General features: G+C 36.5%; 1 protein-coding gene across 10 annotated transcripts in view; it reads left to right on the top strand.

Moving 5' to 3' along the window:
- Positions 1-22,593, top strand: part of gulp1 (GULP, engulfment adaptor PTB domain containing 1) — a 134,061-nt gene that overhangs the window by 67,322 nt on the left and 44,146 nt on the right. For 4 of the 10 annotated variants that reach the window (XM_015377027.1, XM_015377028.1, XM_015377018.1 and 1 more), the window contains exon 1: positions 17,709-17,862. The exons of 3 other annotated variants lie outside the window; for them this stretch is intronic. The gene's annotated coding sequence lies outside the window, so the exon portion shown is untranslated. Of the gene's footprint in view, positions 1-17,708; positions 17,863-17,922; positions 18,073-18,325; positions 18,396-18,842; positions 18,898-22,593 lie in introns of those variants that run through there. 3 more of the 10 variants (XM_015377022.1, XM_015377023.1, XM_015377024.1) reach the window with 3 other exon arrangements.

Raw genomic sequence — 22,593 nt, 5'->3', positions numbered from 1 at the left:
TAGTTACATCAATAAAAACCTTTCTTATATTACAAGGAGGGCTTCCTGTTGTGGCCATTTATGCCAAATTTTTGTAATTTGTTATTTCTACCAATTTAGTTTTCTTCTTTTGGTATGTAAAATATATTTGAGTTAATTTTGAACCAAAATTTGTAATTTATTTTTTATATTAGGAATTGTTCAGAATACTTTAATTGTTCAAACATCAAATTAACATTATTTTCATTTCTACTAAGTTTCAATACATTTTTAGTTATTATTTTTTTTTTGCTTTTACAGCAAATAAGTGAAGTTGGAAGTGCATATAAAGCCTAAAACCACTTGTTGCCACCTACGGCCTTTGTTGGAAATGTTGGTATTTTTTTGGAACAGAAGGAGGCAACGCCTCCTTTTGCATGATTCCTTTTTTTTGTGATAATTCCTGATTGAAAGGCCTCCTCACCATCATCATCGTCTAGTTTTCATCAGATTTAGGTCTGGAATCTGCTAGGCTGCTATAAAATCTGAATGTTGTTTCCAGTGATGTTTCCTTTAGTGCATAAAACTTGTTCTTAAATTGAATGTGGGATTGATGGATTTAGGTTTCCTATATCATTAAATTAATTTATTCAAAATGTTCTCTCTTTTTTTTTTAGCAGCACAATATATTTGTTATGTTCAAAGGTTTGTTTGTTAATGGTATAAATGAGTAATGGATTAGAGAGGTGCAGGCAGAGAGCGCAGACTGATCAGACTCTTACAAAGTTTAATCTCCTCACATCTTTGAACAATATTAGAAAATGTTACTGATGTGTGGTTACAATATTATTGTTATTGTTGCTTTCACAGATTACATGGTGCTAATCTTTTCAGAAAAATGTATTTTTCATTTTGAAATACATTTAGAGTGAATACGAATATTATAGAAAAGTTTTTTTCACTCCAGAAACTCAGTTCCCAAATAAAAGACTAACTTAATTTAAGACTTAATTAAATTATTCAAACCCTAATTTCTATTTATTTGTAATCATTTCTTGTTAAATCTAATAAAAAAAACAAAAATTTTAAGATTTAGATTATCACATTAGATTGATTGACATTTTAGTAGAGAATTCAGGCTTTAATAAAAAAAAAAAGTTTAATATCTGCCTACGGTGGATGTCATTTTAAAGGGTATTACTAATCTGACAACTTGGCCTCAATGAATGACAGTATATGTTTTTAAGCAAAAAAATTATTTGAAAAAAATACTGACTTGATAATTTAGTATTTATCCTTGAAACAGGTTGGCTGGTTTAAAATGTTTGCTTTGAATAATAACTAAATCCGTCCCAGAGGTGTTCACAGCTTTTACTGTTGTTATTTTTGTTCATTCTCTTTGACCAGTTGGACATTACCTGCTGGACCGCATCCCGCCTGGTTCTGACCCATTTGATTGTCTTAGAACTTGGATTTGATCCTAATTTGTTGTTTTCTTTTTTAAGAATGAAACACAGGTTCTCAAAAAGGTTCAGATGTGAGACGGTTTGTGACCACAGGGTCAGGGTAAGGGTCCAACGTCTTATTGTTCAGATCATTGAGACAATTTTTATCTCCTTATCCTGTTACCATGTTTTAGCTCTTTCTAACTTTAGCTGCATCTGAGTGTCTTGGCTGGTATAATTCTTGATTCTTTTAAATAAAAACTGTTTTTCAATAATCTTCTCATAATCATCAGTAATTACAGAACCTTATAATTTGTGTAAAGCCCCTACCGTTTTAGCAGCAGGAATGCAGGAATAATTGCCTCTATTTCTTGTCATGAAAGGCAATTACACTAGATAATTTTAAACTTGTTTAAAATATTGTGCATTGCTTTAATGGTGTGGTATTTTTTTACTTACTTGTTAAGATCTCATTTGCTCCCTTGCATAGTTTACCAAGACTTTTATGTTTGTATAATTAGGAAACTGATAATGCTAATAATCCAGTTGATTAATAACAATATCTTAAAAAAAACACACACAGAGACTGAAATTAAGTTTTGATGGTTGCAATTTGGTAAATTGTCACAAAATTGGGTTAAACAAAAACTAACATGAATTAGAATAATTATTCCTGAATGGCCATTCAGAATATTTAAAGACTTAATATGATCCAAGTTAAATTTAAATGCAAATTATTCATACACTTTAGCTTTTCTTACTCAAATACCCACAATTCAAAGGGGACACACTGTAAGTTTAGTCTACTTGGCATGAGATTTAACTGTTCATCTGGTAAAGTGGACGGTCTTAAGAGAGCGGTTTAAGAAAAACAAAGACGCAAACAAAGACTTTAAAAGGATAATAGGGTCAAAGCGGCTGCCGTCAGCCTCCTACAGACCTGGACAGAGCCGGAGAAATCCTTTAGCACAGACGTTTGACAGTCTGACCTTCCTTAAAGGAGTAATGAGTAAGATTTCACAACTTGATGGGCTGTTGAGGACTTTCTGTAGACCAAAATAAGATGTGTAACAATAAAACCGCCTCCCCTTCAGGTAAACATTTCAATTCACCGGATGAGAGATAATATGGCGCATGCAATATTTCACCCACATATGTTTAGCTCTTCACATGACTATTTCGTTAGTTCCCTCAATCTGAAATAATAAATTATTGCTTATTTCTCCTTTAAGGTTTGTCCTTCTGTTCAGGCTCTAGAGCTCGCTGTAGCTCACCATCCGTATTAAACCTCACCCGTCCTGTTCACTAATTAACTAAAAGGCTTCTTAACCCTCTTGAAAGTGAAAGTAGCTGGCTCATACATCAAACATTTAATACATGAAAGTTTTATTTTAATAAAATGAAGCAAAGGAGTAACTGGAAAAGTTATAGCTACGTTTTCTTCAAAATTTTTCTTTTTCAAAAATAATACATCTATGGAATGTATAGAGTACTACAAAATATTTTTCTTAGAAAAATATGTAGTATATGAATAATAGTTTTATGATTTTTTTTATTGGTCCTAAATGTATACATAGTTGCTTCTGGTTGTGATGCCAAAGTTGACACACCCATAGGAATAGTCAGTTGGAGTCACGTGAGATGTAGATTAGATCTTCGGATTGTCAAAGCTCCATAATAGGGCTGCGAAATGGGATCATCTGGGCTTTATTTTCCTTAGATTAAAGACAAAACTCCAAAAAGACGCAAAGGAGGCATCAATTAATCTTTTTAGTGCTGGTGCTGACTTAAGCAACGGGGCTTAGACGCCACACGTAGGTTTCTGATATTCTTCTAAAAAAGGATGCAAATAGTTTGATGTTTAAATGTTAGCAGACCTGGTAACCATTATGGAAGGAGAGTAGATTTAAATAGCAACATTTTAAATAAGTTACTAAATTTTACATAACGTTTTCTCTTGAGATGTTTCTTGACTTTTTCAAAAATAAAAGAAGCCATCGACTTTTATATGTACTTGTTAAAGGTTCTGGCATAGCAAATATATTTACCCAACATGAATGATCAGCTGTTTCTGCTGCCAGCATCCCATTTGATTCACATGATAAAGTACAATTTCTCTGATTGCAACTCATTTATAAAACTTTGCTAGATTACTGATCTATAGTCCATGCTAGTTTGCCGCCTCTGATTCCTGTATATTACAGCGAAGCGTAACATACGGTAAACATATGACAACATTACACCTTGCATTGCCTGGTTAGTTTGCTCCAATGGATAGAAATGCATCTGATAAGCATTTTCTTATTTAACATTTTAAATTTTGTCTGTCCAGGAAGACGAACAACATTTAATCATAATTCAAAATGAAAATGCATAGATATTCTTTATTTTCAGAATATTTATCAGAATTTCAGCTTTTCTCTCTTTTTCGTCTTTTTTTAAAATGCTTAATGACGAATGCTCCATCACCATTTATTCACACGTTTTGCAGCAGTAGACTGAAAAGCCTTTACTGGACTTATAGCCCTACAACTTACCAGGATAGTATTTTTTTAGTTAGTCTGCAACTCAGGTTGGTGCAACACCTACAGAACTACTTGTTAAAATAAAGATGTGAAAATATTATCCTTGATTTTACCACTTGAACAACTAAAACTAAAGTTTCATGGCCAAAGCAGCTTCACACATGGCACCCATTTAAATTTTTTTTTTTAAATCACATAATACAGGCTGATAATCAAATTACACAGAGAACATCTAAATCTGCCTAATAATGACATCAAATTCAGAACTGTTTAAAAGTCAACTAAATATTAACACAGAAAATACGTTTTTATGATGGAAAGAACCATTTATGCCCTAATTGGATAGAAAGAAATGGGAAAATAATGAGAAAAAAAATATCCAAAAAGGGTATATGTGCCTATCATCTATCAAATATCTATCTACTTCCTCAAAATCGTCATGGCAGTTGGATGGAAACACTGTTTGTGTAATACTGCACTGGGATAGGATAGAATAGAATAAAATAGAATTCAACTGTACTGTCATTACACTGTCACAAGTGCAAAGCGACGAAATTCACCCTGCATTTAACCCATCCCCTTGGGGAGCAGTGGGCTACCATTGTGTGGCACACGGGGAGCAGTGGTTCTGGCTCAGGGACCCAGAATGGCAGTCCTTGGGAGCGGGGTTGAACTAACCACTAGGCCACAACTCCCCCAGATAGGGATAATAGTAGATGGGGCATGAGGAGAGACATGGATAGCGCACAACAGAGAAAGGAAATTATTTTTTCACCTATAGTTGCTATTAGGGTTGTCACTATAATAAACTTCTTAGCCTACTAAGGAAAATATTCGATACTCAATACCATTTTCGATACCACGAGGATAAAAACTCCAAATTTCTACAGAAATATTTTCATTAACAATTAAAATACAATAAATAAATACAATAAACAATAAGAACAATATTTTGAGGTTGTTTGCTGTGCACAGTATTAAGCAAGCTTGATAAAAAATGTGCAAAATTAAAATTACGTTTTCCTTACTTGGCTATGCTTTGCACACATAACAATGACGCTAGCCAAACCGGTTAAGAAACAAAAATAATTCTCAGCAGCTGCACCTGTTACAAAAAAAGTCTGAAACTGAAAAGTGCGTAGAATTATTCAATCTCACAGTGTTCAGAAAGTGCATTTTTCTCTAATCTGCACTTTAGATGAATGACTGTTTAGGTGCCACTGGTGGTGGCACTGTATCGATACTTTTGAAAATGAGTATTGTATCCAGATACGTTTCAGTATCAATACTTTTTTGAGTATTGATACTTTTGACAACCCTAGTTGCTATAGGTTTATAGAGTATTTTAGCTTCCCCTCCATTTTCATCAGGGGTTCCTTTAGTCTAAACTGGCTCTTTATGGACAAAGAAGTTGTCAGCAAACTCTCCCTGGAAAGATATGTACAGAAGCAGCCATTCAAAATGGCCAGCATACTGTAATGGCAGCCCACTTCCCTCAAACTCCCAGCAAAATCTCCTCCAACTTCCAGCAACTGCTGTGACCTCCTCTTTCATATTTTTTACTCTAAATAAACCCTTTCACTAAATTACAGGGTCTGACCAGGAGATGATGCTTCTCTTTAGGTCTAAATGTCCACAAATCATTACAGAAATAATATTTTAGTACAAATATTGATGTTTAAAAAAGAATTGTAGGGGACCAGCCAAGGATCATCAAGGAAAGTGAGGACATTTTTAATGTCTACTGCTGTAAAGTGTGATTGGTATAATGAGGTGGGGATGGTATGTTTGAGAACTGTACCTCTGAGGTGCAGTAAACATAAGTGAGGCATTCACAATCACTGCTATATATAATGATATGATGAGTCTGTTCTGATTGGTGTTTGTTGGTCATTATATCGGACAGGTGTATGTTTATTATTTAAACCAAATCTTGAAAGTTGATGCTGCAATGTTGCTGTCTAACTTACTTGACGTGTTGTTGTTTTTTTTCTCCATCATGCAGCAGAGGGTGAGGATTGATTGAAAATAGTTGGGGAAAAGTTAATTTATTCCAATCAATGTTGGAGCGAAGCAGCTGTTTGACCTTTTCAGCTGTTCAGGGCGAGTGTGTGGTTCTGCTGAAACAAGAAGAAATTAGCAGCTCAGACCCTCCTGCCTTTATCTCATGATATCGAATCACTTGTCTGTTTTAATTAGCTTCCTGGTGTAGAATCAGCAAAAAGGCCAGTTCACCACCTATTGAGTTTTCTTCCTGTACAGTTTGGAGGCAAATTGAATACAGGATGATGTTCTACTTGTTTCAAGAACAGTGCATGTTAGCGCGTCATGAGGAAAGACACCCTGGGGACTAATTGGCTTCATCTCATCCCGATCGTACAGAATAATAGCTCCTTCTTTGATTTTTTTTTTTCTGCTCTGTTAAACTAGGATGAGCTCTGTCCTGGTGGTGTTCAGAAATCCGACTCAGTAATTTCCTCTTAAATAGCTTTTTTTCTTTCTTTCACTTCTTCAGGCATCAAACAAAAAACAAAAAACAAAAAATATATATATATGTATATATATTTTTTTTTTTTACATTTAAATCATCCTAAAAGTTAAAAGGTTTGCCTTTTGAACCGTTTGTTTATGGGTGCATGGATGGATATGTGTTTGAATGTGTTTGGATGAACATCAGTGTGGAGGCAAATGGGTTTGTGTTGAATAGGTGGTCGTGAGCGTGAATATGTCACATTGAAATGCTAAGTTGTTAAATTGGTGAGTTGGGTGAAAAGATCACAACATTTCCTGCTTTAAAACACCAAATAACAGGCAGCCTGGGCTCCTTAAGGCCTTAAGGACAGAGACCAGGCATCTCCTTAGACCAGCTACAGGTTTGCATAGATCATCAATAAGGCTCATATATTTCAAATTAAATATATTAGTTTGAAAAGAAATTTCAGGAATCTGAATTTAATAATTTGAAACAGGATTTGCTTTGAAAATATATTTTGTTGCAACAGGCATTTCCATTTGTTTGTTTTTTACTTTAGGGTCTATAATTCAATTTCAGTAAAAAAAAAAAAAAAAAGAAGAGATATTAATTTTCTCTGTGTCAGACAGATGAAAGTAGTTTTTAAGCTCTTACAGGCACCATATTAGAAAAAGCTCATATTGTTTTCTCACTCTCTGCATGCATTTTAAAAGGTTACATTTTTGTTCCAGATTCGGACCAATATAACCTCCAAACAGCAGCAGAGTTCCACTTTTGTACCTTGGATTTTTTGCCTTTAACTTCTTCATTTTAATTATTTAGAATGGAATAAATATGATAAATATTCAAGGTTTACTAATTGTTAATGATTAATTCAAAATGAAAATGCACAGATATTCTTTATTTTCAAAATATTTCTCAGAATTCCAGCTTTTCTCTTTTTAAATCCATTTATAAAATACTTAATGATAAATGTTCTGTCTCCATTTATTCACACCAGTTGCAGCAGTAGACTGAAAAGCCTCTAATTTCATTCTAGCCCTAAAACTTACCAGGATAGTATTTTTTCAGTTAATCTGCAACCCAGGTTGGAGCAACACCTATAGAAGTACTTGCTGAAAGAAAGATGTGAAAATATTAGCTGTGATTTTAGCTCTTGAACAACTAAAACTAAAGTTTCATAAATGGCATCCATTTCATTTTTTTATCACATAATACAGGCTGGTGATATAAATCTGCCTAATAATTCCATAATAATTCACAGCTCTGTTTAAGAAATGTCAACTAACACGTTAACAGGGAAATTAAATAATTTTTGTTGGAAAGAACCATTTATGCCCTAATTGAATAGAAAGAAATGGAAAACAACGGGAGAAAGAAATGTCCAAAGAGGGTCTATGTGCCTATTATATTTTTTTATATCCAAATATCTACTGTAGAATAATGAAATGTATTGCCTGGATATACTGTAGTGCAGGAATTCCTTTGGAAGAAATTAAAGAAAGGTTTGCGTCACCCTTCAGCTAAAGATGTAGTAAAATTCTATTTAGTTGTGACATTTTAATCCCTGGATCTTTTTGATTAGTCTGGGGCTTAAGGATCCAATTGTCTGACATAAAGACCCATGCAACAAAATTTACTTTTCAAAGTAAATACAGTAGTAGCCATTCAAAATGGCCCTTCCCAGTTAAACGGCAGCCAAATGGCAGCCCACACTACCCTGCAACTCCCAGCAAAATCCCCTTCAGCTTCCAGCCACTGCAGTGACCTCCCTCTTGCATATTGTTTTACTCTGACTCCATCCCTTCACTGAATTACAGGGTCTGACCAGGAGATGATGCTTCTCTTTAGATCTTAAAGTCCACAAATCATAACAGAAAGAATATTTTTGTAAAACTGAATTGTAAGGGACCGGCCAAGGAAAATAGGGAAATTCTGAATGGCTACTACCTTAGATTCTGTATTAAATTATAAAACTGAGTTTTAAAGTAGTAATTCTGTGTTTGATTTAATTTTACATGAATTCAGATTGAGTCAGCGCTGTTTAAATTCAGTTTCTGATTGCAAGCTTTTCTGTCCATATGTCACATCCAGCACTGCAGACCAAGTCCAGAACCTGGTCTCCCCTGTGGCTTGGTGGCCCTCAGCAGCAAAACAAGTCTGGAACTATTGTGTTTCGTCTAAACACATTAAGTTCATGTATAGAGTGACATCAAACCTAATGCAGCAATCTTTTTTTATCTGAACTAAAACATTCTAAAATGTTCCTGTTTTTTAAAATTAGGTTTAATCACAGAAGGTAGCCTCATTTAGCTCTCTAGTATCATGTGGATACAGCTGATTCACTAAATACTGTAGCTTTAGCTTTCCTTTTCTTTCATATATATTTTATTCCACTTTTTTCTTTATTTTTCCTTTGATTCTGTAAGTGAATTTCAGCTTATTTATTTGAATCAAATTGTAGAATTTATTCCTTAACCATAAAGACAAAAATTTCCATCAAAAGATATCCACTATTTTTCTTTCCTCCTACTCTAGTCTGTCTTTATACCCCAGCCTCAAAGTCTTTTGGTCTGTTTGCTGTGTCTGCAGCCTCCTTTGTTTCACACCAAAAGAAAACCCTCTTTAGCTAAAGGTGTTGGTATTTATTGTGTGGATTAGTCTCCTTTGGTTCAAACGGCTAAACTGAGGTGGACACAAATGTTCCAGCTCTTTTCTGAAGCTGGTCCACAGGAAAAACAAATGGTCGAAAGATCCAAATGAAAATGAAGTTATCCATTCTGTGTGGACTACTCAAGCGAATCCCTTGGGTTTGAAAGGCTTTTTATCCTGGAACTTTTCCTTTTCTCGTGAAAAAGACTTAGACTCAATTTTATTTATCCCTTAGGATTACTCCTTCAGGGAAATTTTGCTTCCAGTAGCTTATATAGAGTACAAAGAGTTAAAGCAAGATGCCATTGAAGATAAAAAATATGACAGACAATATAAAATGAGTGTATATAGTACCAAAAAAGCATACAAAATGAAAAAAGTTGTAATGTCTTAGAATATGTTTCCTTTAGATATAAAAATATCTGCACAGTAGAGAGGCTAGGGAAGACTACATATTAGTTCACTTGGATTATTGCACTTGCACTGCAGAAATGTACTGACCTTATAAATAAGTAAAAAATTACACAGGCTACACAGTAGTTGGCATGCGTTATTGCACAGTAAGAGAAGAAGATCCAGCACTGGACTAGAAATGGGTGGAGCAGTGATTTACATTGACTATTTCTTGTTTTGTCATGGATTAAGTTTGGTACAGTAGTGTCATGATTTAATTCTAAGATCTGACCCACATGCAGGAAACCAAACAGAGAGGCCAAGGGAAGGTTTAACAGGTTTATTGAGAACTGGTAGAGATGGGTCCAGTGCTGCAATGAACACAGGCAAACGGGGACTGAAAAGTGAAGGGGAAGTTCCTGTGATTAGTTCAGGCTCAGTGGGAAATTTGAGCTTCGATTTGCAAAAGGGAATAAAGGCAACGGGACTCGCATTTCCAGTAAAAGGTGTCTGTCTCTGAATCCAATCGGTGTGGGTTGTTCCAGTAATCGAGTTGCTCATTGGAGGGCGGATAGGGTTTACCCAGGTTGAGGTGTTTCCTTGAGGAACGGAGGAGCTGACTGCCACTTACATTTCCTATGGTACTTGAACTGTTTCTTGTGGAGATGAATCCCCTGCTCAGAGTGTAGCTCAAACAATCCCTTGGGGAAAAGTAGATCCAAACCTCCAGTTCGAATCCCCAGCTCAGTTTGAAACTCAGATGATCCTTCCAGGGGGAGAAGGTCCAAAACATCCAGTTTGCAGGATGACTTTCTCCTGAGAGGCAAAGACAAAAACAACAATGTTAAGACTCAGTTTGACTCAGCAAAACTCAGCTTGGCTAGAGTATCCAAAACTGGCAAACACTCTGGCGTTGAGGTAGTGGCAGTCAGCAGCTTAAGAGTCCTCCGGTAATGAGGCAACCATCAGTAGGTGTGTGAGAAGCCAAACTAGAACCAGGCGCCACCTGGTGGTGGAGGGAAAACAAACAAAAACACAACCCACACAAACTGGATTCCTAGTAGTAGTCATTTAAAATGTTCCCACTTTCCTTGATGGTCCCTTGGCTGGTGCATGGCTGGTCCATGGCTGGTCCTTGGCTGGTTCACTACAATTCCTTTCTTAAAATCTATCTTTATACTAAAATATTGTTTCTGTCATGATTTGTGCACATTGGCATCGTCTCCTGGTCAGTTAATCAGTGAATGGGTGGAGTCAGTGTAAAAAAAAAAATGCACGTCCGGGAGAATGCCAGTGGCTGGAAGGTGGAGGGGATTTTGCTTGGAGCTGCAGGGAAGTGGGCTGCCATTCGGCTGGGAAGGGCCCTTTTGAATGGCTGCTGCTACTGTACTGTAGACCTGGCTTTCCTAAACCTGGATTTTAATTTGCTTTTAAAGTTAGATTTTCCTTTCCATAGGTAATATTTGATTAGCTTATTACAGGAATGAAATACTAAAGTAAAAACAGGGAAATTCCATCTTAATTGCTTCGAATTTCAAAATAGATAGTAAGCTTTAGCCACAGCTAACAATCTGTCTGAAATGTATTTTAACAGAGTATTCTTACTGAATGTTTTGTGTAGAATGAATAATAAGGGTAACATTAAGGGTTGTCAACAATCTCCAAAAGATACTGTACCTTTCTTTGGAGTGACCATTCCAACTAAAATCCATCTCTTCTATTGTGCATCTCCTCTGCAATATTGCTTATAACGAGCAATAATTATATCTAGGCTTTAGCTTAAATTGGAAATCCAAGGAGGTGCTCTATGCTGAGATTAAAGTTTCTGCTTCTCCACCCACTACTAGAAAAATACAGACACATTCCAGTTTTTGGATTAAAATAAATTTAGTCAGAATGAGTGGAGAAGTATGAGGAAATGAGAGCTGCAAACATTGTCTGCAGAAAGATGGTAATATTGAGTTTGAGGGCTGATTACGTGAGTGTAACTCACATATTTACCTTAATCACCTAAGTTGTAATAACATCCTTATTTTTACCCTGTCTGGTCTAAAGCACACCAGCTGTCTAGAAGGTGTCCCCACCTCACGCAGCTGTTCATACAGACTCACACAGTGATCCAGGACAGAGCAGTGAAAAAGTAAGGCGTGAACAGAACCACCCAAAAAGTGAGACCCTCCCTGATTTAAATGCTCTCTCATGCAGAAACCAAAGTTCTTCCAGCCAGCAAAAACACCCCAACACTGCCACCACCCCAGGCCCTGTGCAAGCAGAATGTGTAACCAAAAACCAAAGGAAGAACAAGAAATGCCTTCATTAGCTCAGAATGGTATTTATAAAACAGCTGAAAATGGGTTATGAGATACTAATAATTTTTCTAGCAGTTTTTAGAAAAGTTAGGTGGAGTATTTAGACTATTCCAGCGTTGTTGTTTTTTTCTTTTCTTTAGGACGCATTTGGGGTATTCATGAATCCAAGCATATTAGAAGTCTATTGAAAACTTATTCTACCGTTTAGTAGATGCTCACTTTACAAAAGAGAATACAGCTCAAGCGTACATTAATTGCGTTAGCTGGTGACAAGTAATTGAATTGAAGTTGAGCCAAATTAATTTATATAATTTAGAAATTCTGAGGTTAAGTAAGCTTAATGTTTTGCAGGTCGATATAGAACCTAATTCTGCAGTTACAAGCGTTGTACTGTCTAACTTTATTAGTCTCTCCTCTCATTGGGGACTTAATTATTTTGGTCCATTCTTCATTTGGTTCATTGGAGTTTGCATACATTTGTCTTTGCCCAGCTCTCTGAAGGTCCCCCTACTTTCCAGTCACGCTGAGGTCAACATTTTGACTTATTTCATACATATATCTTTCCACCTTTTGCATGTCTCAGCATGCTTTTATTTTAGTTATTTATTTTTTGTGTATTATACAGCACATTACTTCCTTTTTCAGATGATCTTTTATAGATCTTGGGATTCTGTTTCTATCACTGATCTAGTTTGAACCAAGCTTCAGCTGTTTGATGAGAAGGCCTCATATTTTACTCTAGTAGGCTATATCCTACAGTGATTTATGACCATTTTGGTGACTCTAAGGTGTCATGGTTTGTAGTTTGCAGGTCCAAACCACCAGTGCTTACGTATCAGATCTGTTTTGTGTTGAAGGACAAAAAGATGCGTGAGTTTATTTGAAAAGTGAAGAAGTCCCAGAGTTAAACACAGTTAAATACTTATGAGTAGAAAAGATAGAGGGTGTTTTATCACTAGAGTCTTCACAGTTATTACCTGACAGCTAAACTTATAAAGGTAACAAGGTGGTGTTATGGTACTTACAGTATAAAGCCTAGTGGAAGAAAATGGAGAATATGTAAGGAAATAAGCTGATAGAAATATAATTTGGAGGTCAGAAAGTTACAGTAGGATGCTAAGTACCGTATTTTTATACCGGGTCACCTCCTCGCAGTTCACCCGGCAGCTGGTAGGTGTTTTACATCTAAATAATCTAAACTGCAGGCACCAGGATAATAAAAGCGAACATATTCTGTTGGCAGATTTCTGCATTTTAAGTTAATTTATGCGTCAATAAACTGTTTCAGAGGAGTGATCACAGNTAAGGGTAACATTAAGGGTTGTCAACAATCTTCAAAAGATACTGTACATTTCTTTGGAGTGACCATTCCAACTAAAATCCATCTCTTCTATTGTGCATCTCCTCTGCAATATTGCTTATAACGAGCAATAATCATATCTAGGCTTTAGCTTAAATTGGAAATCCAAGGAGCTGCTCTATGCTGAGATTCAAGTTTCTGCTTCTCCACCCACTACTAGAAAAACAGACACATTCCAGTTTTTGGATTAAAATAAACTGAGTCAGAATGTGTGGAGATCTATGAGGAAATGAGAGCTGCAAACATTGTCTGCAGAAAGATGGTAATATTGAGTTTGAGGGCTGATTACGTGAGTGTAACTCACATATTTACCTTAATCACCTAAGTTGTAATAACATCCTTATTTTTACCCTGTCTGGTCTAAAGCACACCAGCTGTCTAGAAGGTGTCCCCACCTCACGCAGCTGTTCATACAGACTCACACAGTGATCCAGGACAGAGCAGTGAAAAAGTAAGGCGTGAACAGAACCACCCAAAAAGTGAGACCCTCCCTGATTTAAATGCTCTCTCATGCAGAAACCAAAGTTCTTCCAGCCAGCAAAAACACCCCAACACTGCCACCACTCCAGGCCCTGTGCAAGCAGAATGTGTAACCAAAAACCAAAGGAAGAACAAGAAATGCCTTCATTAGCTCAGAATGGTATTTATAAAACAGCTGAAAATGGGTTATGAGATACTAATAATTTTTCTAGCAGTTTTTAGAAAAGTTAGGTGGAGTATTTAGACTATTCCAGCGTTGTTGTTTTTTTCTTTTCTTTAGGACGCATTTGGGGTATTCATGAATCCAAGCATATTAGAAGTCTATTGAAAACTTATTCTACCGTTTAGTAGATGCTCACTTTACAAAAGAGAATAGAGCTCAAGCGTACATTAATTGCGTTAGCTGGTGACAAGTAATTGAATTGAAGTTGAGCCAAATTAATTTATATAATTTAGAAATTCTGAGGTTAAGTAAGCTTAATGTTTTGCAGGTCGATATAGAACCTAATTCTGCAGTTACAAGCGTTGTACTGTCTAACTTTATTAGTCTCTCCTCTCATTGGGGACTTAATTATTTTGGTCCATTCTTCATTTGGTTCATTGGAGTTTGCATACATTTGTCTTTGCCCAGCTCTCTGAAGGTCCCCCTACTTTCCAGTCACGCTGAGGTCAACATTTTGACTTATTTCATACATATATCTTTCCACCTTTTGCATGTCTCAGCATGCTTTTATTTTAGTTATTTATTTTTTGTGTATTATACAGCACATTACTTCCTTTTTCAGATGATCTTTTATAGATCTTGGGATTCTGTTTCTATCACTGATCTAGTTTGAACCAAGCTTCAGCTGTTTGATGAGAAGGCCTCATATTTTACTCTAGTAGGCTATATCCTACAGTGATTTATGACCATTTTGGTGACTCTAAGGTGTCATGGTTTGTAGTTTGCAGGTCCAAACCACCAGTGCTTGCGTATCAGATCTGTTTTGTGTTGAAGGACAAAAAGATGCGTGAGTTTATTTAAAAAGTGAAGAAGTCCTAGAGCTAAACACAGTTAAATACTTATGATTAGAAAAGATAGAGGGTGTTTTATCACTAGAGTCTTCACAGTTATTACCTGAAAGCTAAACTTATAAAGGTAATAAGGTGGTGTTATGGTACTTATAAAGCTTGGTGGAAGAAAATGGAGAATGTGTAAGGAAATAAGCTGATAGAAACATAATTTTGAGGTCAGAAACTTACAATTTGATGCCAAGAATTAAATATTTTCTTCTACACTACTGACTAAATCTGCACTCAGTCAAAGTCAAGTTCTCCAATTAGCTCCCTTTAACTTGGATTAGCAAACAAACAATCATATAAAATTGAGCAAAGAAAGGAAGTACAGCATATTGCTTTTTCCTGGATGAGGTAATTTTGCCAAACTTCTACATCCTACAATAAAAAAACATCATTTGGAAAAGCATTTTCTTTAGATATTTGGAACTAGGTTTAAATTTACTAAAAATTGTCTGTCTTTTGTAGAGTCCAGTTTCGATAATTCAGCTATTCTCCAAAACATGTTGTTGTCTAAGCCAAGTAGAGCCACTATATCAAAGAGCAATGTGGGCTTGTTACAGGGCAAAGCGATCTAAAAAGATTAGATTTAAAAAGATGAGATGAGACAGAATTGAAATAGAAATATCTCAAGAGCAATAGGAGAGTATGTCCTTATGCATCAACCTCTTCCTCAAATAATTTGTATTAGAGTTTATTAGAAAACATTTAGTGTGTTTTGTTCATGTGCTCCACTTAGAAGATTGGTTAAAAAGGGTTAAAGAGAAAATAGCATGAAAGTAATAACTTTGATGACGGGACTACAAACAGAAATTTACACTTAAAGGTGTAAAACATTTACCAGATTCCTTAATAATAACAAACATATAATTAGTGAGACATCTAAAATGGTGTATGATACTCAAAACTAAGTTAATCAGTAAGTTTAGCCATAGCAGTTGTTTTATTGTTACAGAATAGTAATAACTATTACTGACACTGTTCTGTTCTTTCCTGTAGAAAACATTCAGTTTGAAAAAAGTAGCAAAAAAAATACGTTTTAGCCTTCCATCACGGTGATGCAGTGTTTGAATTGGTTTCATATGCAGATATGCTGTGTTTTGTCTATATATGGTGCTATGAGTTATGGTCACGTCACCACTTTAGTCTCATCTTTCTAAAGCATATTGTTTAAGTTGTGTTGAGCTTCATTCAAATGTGGCTTTGATGAGCTAAGCCCAGCTGGAATATCATTTTATCAATTAATTCTTGCCCTCAGTTTTTTCAAACAGTCATATTTATTCAGTGTTTTTATAATTGTTGTCTCATAACGTCTTACCTGAAGCCTCTAGATCAAGAGTATTTAACTTCAGGCCTTGAGGCCTGGTGTTCTTGAACTTTTAGACTCTCTGGGTAAATCAGATAGCCGAATATTACCTTGAAGTTCTCTGGAGTCCTGCTAGTTACCCACTTTTTTGACTAAGGTGTGTTGTAAATCCCTTTATTGTCCCGAAATGGGGAAATTCACTCACTGCCTTTGACCCACAAAGCTCTTTTTTCATATTTTATAGACTTAAGCAGCTCCCACATTACTGCACATAAGGGCACGTTTCAAAGATAGTCGAACCTCTCTACTTGAGGCAAATACTCACCCTCAGCCATTGTGGGGGTTGGTTAAAGCCACCTTTAGCAGTTGACAACCATGGCTTCATCCTTCAGACAAGATGGTTAACAACTCCAGTTTAGGGTGAAGGTCAAGTCTTGAAGATAATGAGGTTTCTAGACCCAACATCGTCCTATTTATGACTACATCTCTAGATCTCATCCTTGTAAAACTAAACTGAAGTTCTATCCACACAGGGAAGAAGCTAAACTTTATTCTGAGAACAAAGTTATAGATTAATTTGATGTAATGTCAAAGAATCACTCTTTCAAAGCCATAAAAGTGGGCCATGGAAGTCCTACTGTGCACCAGCTTTAATAGATAATCTGACCCTCTTCTCCAGCTTTAGACTAGGAGAAAATGCCAGGTATGGACTGTAGTTTTTTTTTTTTTTTTTTTAAAGAAGGGGGATGGTGATTTATTTATTTATTTTTTTAAGCATATATAGCCTAATGAATATAGTTTATTAACCTAAAGCAATATGCATGGTATGGTTGTTACATGTCAGGTACGTCGGTCATTGACCTTGACCAAGGCACCTTACAGTAGAACTGCAGTCTGTCCCTGGACTGTCATGGTTGTCATTGAACCTACATAGTTAGGGACTAATGGGGGGGGACAAATTCCCCACTAGGATAAGCTTCATAGTCATGGTAGGCCACTCCTTTGATCTTATTTATTTTTGCTCAGGCAACTCGTAAGCCCACAGCCTGCCAAATGTTGAAAGGGCAATATTATTGCCATTACTGTTAATATATTGTACACATTTTACATATTAAGTAATAAAATGTCACAGTGGATTGTATGGGGGGATGGTCATTTAAGAAAGGGGATGATTTTTAAGATATTTTTAAGAAAGGGGATGCTATCCCCCCTCACCCCCCCTCAACTCGAGTACTGGGAATGAATGATGTTCCCTCTGACTTTCAAAAATTTCAGCTCTTGGTTTGATTTTAGGTTTCTTTGTGGATGTAAACTGCTCAGATTGTCCCTGAAAGTATAAACATACTGACTGATATTTTTCTCCCCAGAAAAGTGTTACAATAAATCTGAACTATCCCTTTAACGCTTGGCTTGTTTCTTACATGGTGCTCTTAAACTCTACCTCGGTGTCTGTAAAACAGATGAAGGCTGGTTTACAATGGCAGATTTAAAATCATTTTGGGTTTTACTTGCATAATTTCAGCATCTGCTCGGGATCCAATGATTCATTTGATCGTGTCTTCATATGTGAAACTTAGAAAGTGGGGGGGGGGTATTTTTGCTGATGAATCATCTTGGGGTTTGTTGCTTAACTCTTGTTTGCCTCAGTGAAAAATTCCTGCTGAAAGACGTCCCTTCTCTTATTTTTTTTTCACGTGAAACTCCTCTTGGACACATTGTGGGCGGAGGAAGTTGGGTTTGGATGTCAACTATTTTGTGTGAGGGCAAAAACCTCTTGTAGAGTTTGCAGACCTCACCATCCCTCCTTCCTGCGGTCTTTAGTGCAGCCCCATCTGGTCCACAGCTGAAAACCATTAAGTCCCGCTGGAACTTCCTGCTCTCTGTTCCACGGCAGTTTAAGGACAAGTAAGTTTTTTATCTCAGTTCTGCTATTGTCTGCCTGCTTTTCTCCATGTTTCTGTCTTACTGCAGACGCTAGATCAGCTTTGAGTTGATAAGGTCCGTCACGGTGGTGCATTCGATGGAGTGGAGTCAACGTGCCAGACGCTTATAGAGCAAGCCGGGCGTTTAGATGGAACAACAAGACGCCACCGATAGACAGCAGAGGAACTACGGGTTGGAATCTGATTGTTGTTCTGATGGCTCATCTTTTAAGACTCTGTGGGAGTAAAGAAAGGAGCGAGGGAGATTTGTTTTTTCTTTTCTTCTCTCTGAGGCATGTTGGTCGCACAATACAGAGCTAGAAACCTGCTCCCTTTAACACATATGGCTAAGATTAGTGAGTAAGCCTAGAGGTATTCAGAACTTTGCTACGTCTCCATCTCTTTTAATGCATTTTCCGGCCTTGGCGCTGTTTCAGTCCAGGAGAAAAGTCAGCTGAAGTTACATCCAGAAAGGTTATTTCTCAGCATAAATTCCAGAAGTTTCCTTCCCCTCAGGTATATTTTTTCTGACTTTGTTTATACTAAGATTTTCTGTTAGTAAATGCTCTCCTGGTTCTAATTTACTGTGTTTTACAAGAGGATTTTTGCAGACAGATTTCTGAGGTGTTGCAGCTGGTAAACACCACACAGGTAAACGGATCCTTTGTAGCTCGTCGTTGACTTTCTGCGCTCATTTCATAAGTGCATAAATGTTTAAGCATTTTTGCATACTTTGAAAGATTTCATCAGAATCTCTGCAGACGAAATGCACTTCAGCTGGTAAACACTGCAAGGAGACTCTGAAGGTTTGCAGACCGGTGTTAACTTTATGTGTGTTTGCGTGTGTGTGTGTCTCGGGGTCAGCGGATCTCCCACAGGGATTTTGTTGAATCACCAGACAGGAAGCTATTAAAACAAGCCCAGCAGGGCCGCTGTCAGTCAGAAAGGCCGTTATAACAGAGAAGTGTGGATGGGAGAGGCTTCACCGCATCAGACTATGTCACAAACAAACAGAAAGGTTGGTCAGCTTTGTCTGCAGCAAGATGTTTCCACTGTGTGAGGTTTGATTTAAATAACTTGAAGCTTTGAGTGGTGATTTAAACCTGCTTCAGTTTACATGATGTTGTACATGATTTTTTTAATTGCACTTCTAAGATGTGGATATAATTATAATCTGCTTTTTTTAAGCAGCTTATCACTGTCTTAACCTTCAGTTTACTTATTTATGTTGCTATACTTTATCCTTGATTCTAACAGGATTTGATAAAGATACCAGAAACATGAAAGGACAGTTGTGTTTCTGTTTCAAAATATTACCAAAAGAAGTAAAAGCAGTTGTGTATTTCAACCTAAAAAGGATGTTATCAAAAATATTGTGACAGAACAACAAGGCCACTGCTGCCAAGGTCTTTAAGCAGTGTTTTGATACAGAGATCTGCAGAACTCACTATGAAGTGTTTCTCTTTTATTCAAAACAATAAAGGCATTCATCCTGGACATCCTCACCCTGTATTAAACAAGAATGCAAGTTAACTTTTCCAGCTGAGATATTCTGGAAGTCTTTGCAGATGGAGGAATGTCCAAGTCCCCACCCAAAATCTTGTTCCACTTTAACGTTCTGCAGCTTTTCCCAGGATTTCAGCTGGAGGGAAAACCTTTTTAATGTGATTTGCAAAGTGCATCTAGACCATCTTTACCCTTGTGGTGTTTTTCACTTTATCTTAAAAACATCACAGCACAACAGAATCCACAACCGTAATATTTTTATTTTTATTATTTTTTTCTAATTATATTTGATGATGCAGAGAAATGCAAAGCAAAGCATAACTGGGAAAGGAAAATCGTTCAACATTTGCTTTGCATCAAAATGTATAATAACTTTTCAAAATAGAAAAGCTTTTTGCAGTGAATTAATCTGCAGCTGAATGTGTACTATAACCTGAAATAACTGTGAGCTATGAAAAATAAAGCTGCCCCGTAGAATAAAAAAAAATATGTAATAATAAAACTTTGACCATGGTTCTAAATGTACTTTCATAATAAATGAAGTGAAAAGTAGTAGTCATGAATTTATTAATTCATACCAGGGAAGGCTAATTTATTACTTTTGCACCATTTAAACAAAAGGAGATCTGCAGTTTTTTACAGGTAATGAAAGAATCGATTTAAAGATACAGTTTATATATTTTTTTTCTTACTGAAAAATATCCTCAAAATAGTTTCTTTACAGCTAAACCATTGTTTGAAGAGCAGACTGACACTTCAGTAGTGCAGCGATGATACATCTATAAGCCTGTAGCTTATTTTCCTGAATTTACTACAGGTCGGAAGTTTCTCTGCTGTTCTTCGGACGTCAAGCGTGTCCATTTTAAATGGGTCTGACCCAGAAAACAATTAAAGTAATATATTCAAGATACTCCACTTAAGGTGAAAAAAGTTGTGCTACAAGAACAAACAGAAGAGAGCTGCAGCTCTGTGATCTGGCCACTGGTGGCAATATCATTGGAAAACCCCTTAATGCCTCCTTAAGTTTAAATATTGAATTCTTCTGTTACTTTATTAACCCAATTATTTAGTCAAAATGTTTTAAGCATTGATTTAAAGGAGATAAGTTACGTATTTAAATCTTCTTGGCCAGTAGGTGGAGCACTAACCTTCACCCACTCTCATTATAGCCTTGAGTTGCACTGGTTGCCACCCAATTGCAATTGTAGCTACCAGATCTGCTCAGGGGCCCTGTCGCTGCTGATGATGTCACAATACAGCAACACCACTCTGACAAAATCTGTTGCATCCATTTCATAAAAATCAAATCTTTTCTCAGTCTTAACTTATCAATACCTGTATTTACATTTCCCTTGGCTACCTAAAGTAGCCATATTAGAAAGCAATGATTCTCAGTCTTGAATGCAAGTATTACATTCTAAGACGGACTAAGATATGCCATATCACTAGAAGTTTTATTACTTCATTTTATAAAATGCATAGTGGAGGATTTTCGCAAGTTTTTGAAAAGACCCACCTTCTCCCCTAAAAAAAAAATGCACATGCACAACCCTGTACCCGCTGCCAAGAGGGAACGCCTATTAAAAACTCGCAAGAGTGTGCACAAGCCCATTTCTCCTCGTGCACACTCTCGCTCATACAAGCTTACTTTTTAAAAAGAAGATTTGCAATTTTTACTCTATGTCAGACTTATCACCGATAAGTGAAAATAGGGACATGCACGTAAGATGGCCTTATGTAAACATATATCCACAATGATTGTATTTAGGACGACCACATATTTTGATGATCCACCCGGAAAAAGAACAGCCTCCACTATACCTTTAGGATCTGAGGGCAGGGGAGGACAGATAGAGCATGTTGCAAAAAAATATTTTTGTAGAGATTGTAGATTAAAAAAGGCAAGAATTATTCTACTTGCATAAATTGGATGGTTCTTGTAGACAGCTAAAATTCATTTAGCTTGATTAAAGTAACTAACCAAGCTAAAATAGGCTAAACCGTTAGTTATGGAGCAAAGCTAGTCATGTCGCTCATCAGGCTTGCCCTTTAAAGCATATTATATTCTTGCAGTTACTTAGTTTGGCAGTTTTGTAAACATCTCTTATTTTTAGGTAGTTTGTTCCAGAGCAGAGAATCATTGAAACTAAACGCTGCATCATCTTGCTTAATTCTNAAGATATCCGCGGGTGACGGGTCGGGTTCGGTAGTCATCCTAACGGGTTCGGGCGGGTGTGGGTTGGTAAAACTCGACCCGTGCAGGACTCTACTCAGGGGCCCTGCAGCTGCTGATGATGTCACAATAAAGCAGCACCACTTGGACAAAATCTATTGGATCTGTTTAAAAAAAATCAAATTTTTTCTTGGTCTCAACTTATCAATACCTGCATTTACAATTATTTTACATTTCCCTTGGCTACCTAAAGTAGCCATAAGTAGAAAGCACTGATTCTCAGTCTTGAATGCAAGTGTTACATTCTAAGACGGACTAAGATATGCCATATCGTTAGAAGTTTTATTACTTCATTTTATAAAATGCATAGTGGAGGATTTTTCGCAAGCTTTTGAAAAGACTCACCCTCTCCCCTAAAAAAAAAAAGCACATGCACAACCTTGTACCCGCTCCCAAGAGGGAACGCCTATTAAACACTTGGAAGAGCATGCACAAGCCCATTTCTCCTTTGTCCGCACTCTCGCTCATACAAGCTTACTTTCTAAAAAGAAGATTTGCAATTTTTACTCTGTCAGACTTATCACCGATAAGTGAAAATAGGGACAATGTAAACATATATCCTGAATGATTGCTAATTACAAGGACTACATATTTTGATGATTTTGATGATCCACCCAGAAAAAGAACATCCTCCACTTTACCTTTAAGATCTCAGGGCAGAGGAGGACAGATAATTTTGTGGAGATTGTAGATTAGAAAAGGCAAGAATTATTTTACTTGCATAAATTGGATGGTTCTTGTAGACTGCTAAAGTTCATTTAGCTTGATTTAAGTAACTAACCAAGCTAAAATAGGCCAACCTGTTAGTTATGGAGCAAAGCTAGTCATGTCGCTCATCAGGCTTGCCCTTTAAAGCATATTATATTCTCGCAGTTACTTAGTTCGGCAGTTTTGTAAACATCTCTTATTTTTAGGTAGTTTGTTCCAGAGCAGAGAATCATTGAAACTAAACGCTGCATCATCTTGCTTAATTCT

Source organism: Cyprinodon variegatus, unplaced genomic scaffold (genome assembly GCF_000732505.1).
Source record: "Cyprinodon variegatus isolate N-32 unplaced genomic scaffold, C_variegatus-1.0 Scaffold145, whole genome shotgun sequence".
Lineage (NCBI taxonomy): Eukaryota > Metazoa > Chordata > Actinopteri > Cyprinodontiformes > Cyprinodontidae > Cyprinodon > Cyprinodon variegatus.
The sequence above is the reverse complement of the archived record's forward strand: the minus strand, read 5'-3'. Positions and strand labels throughout refer to the sequence as shown.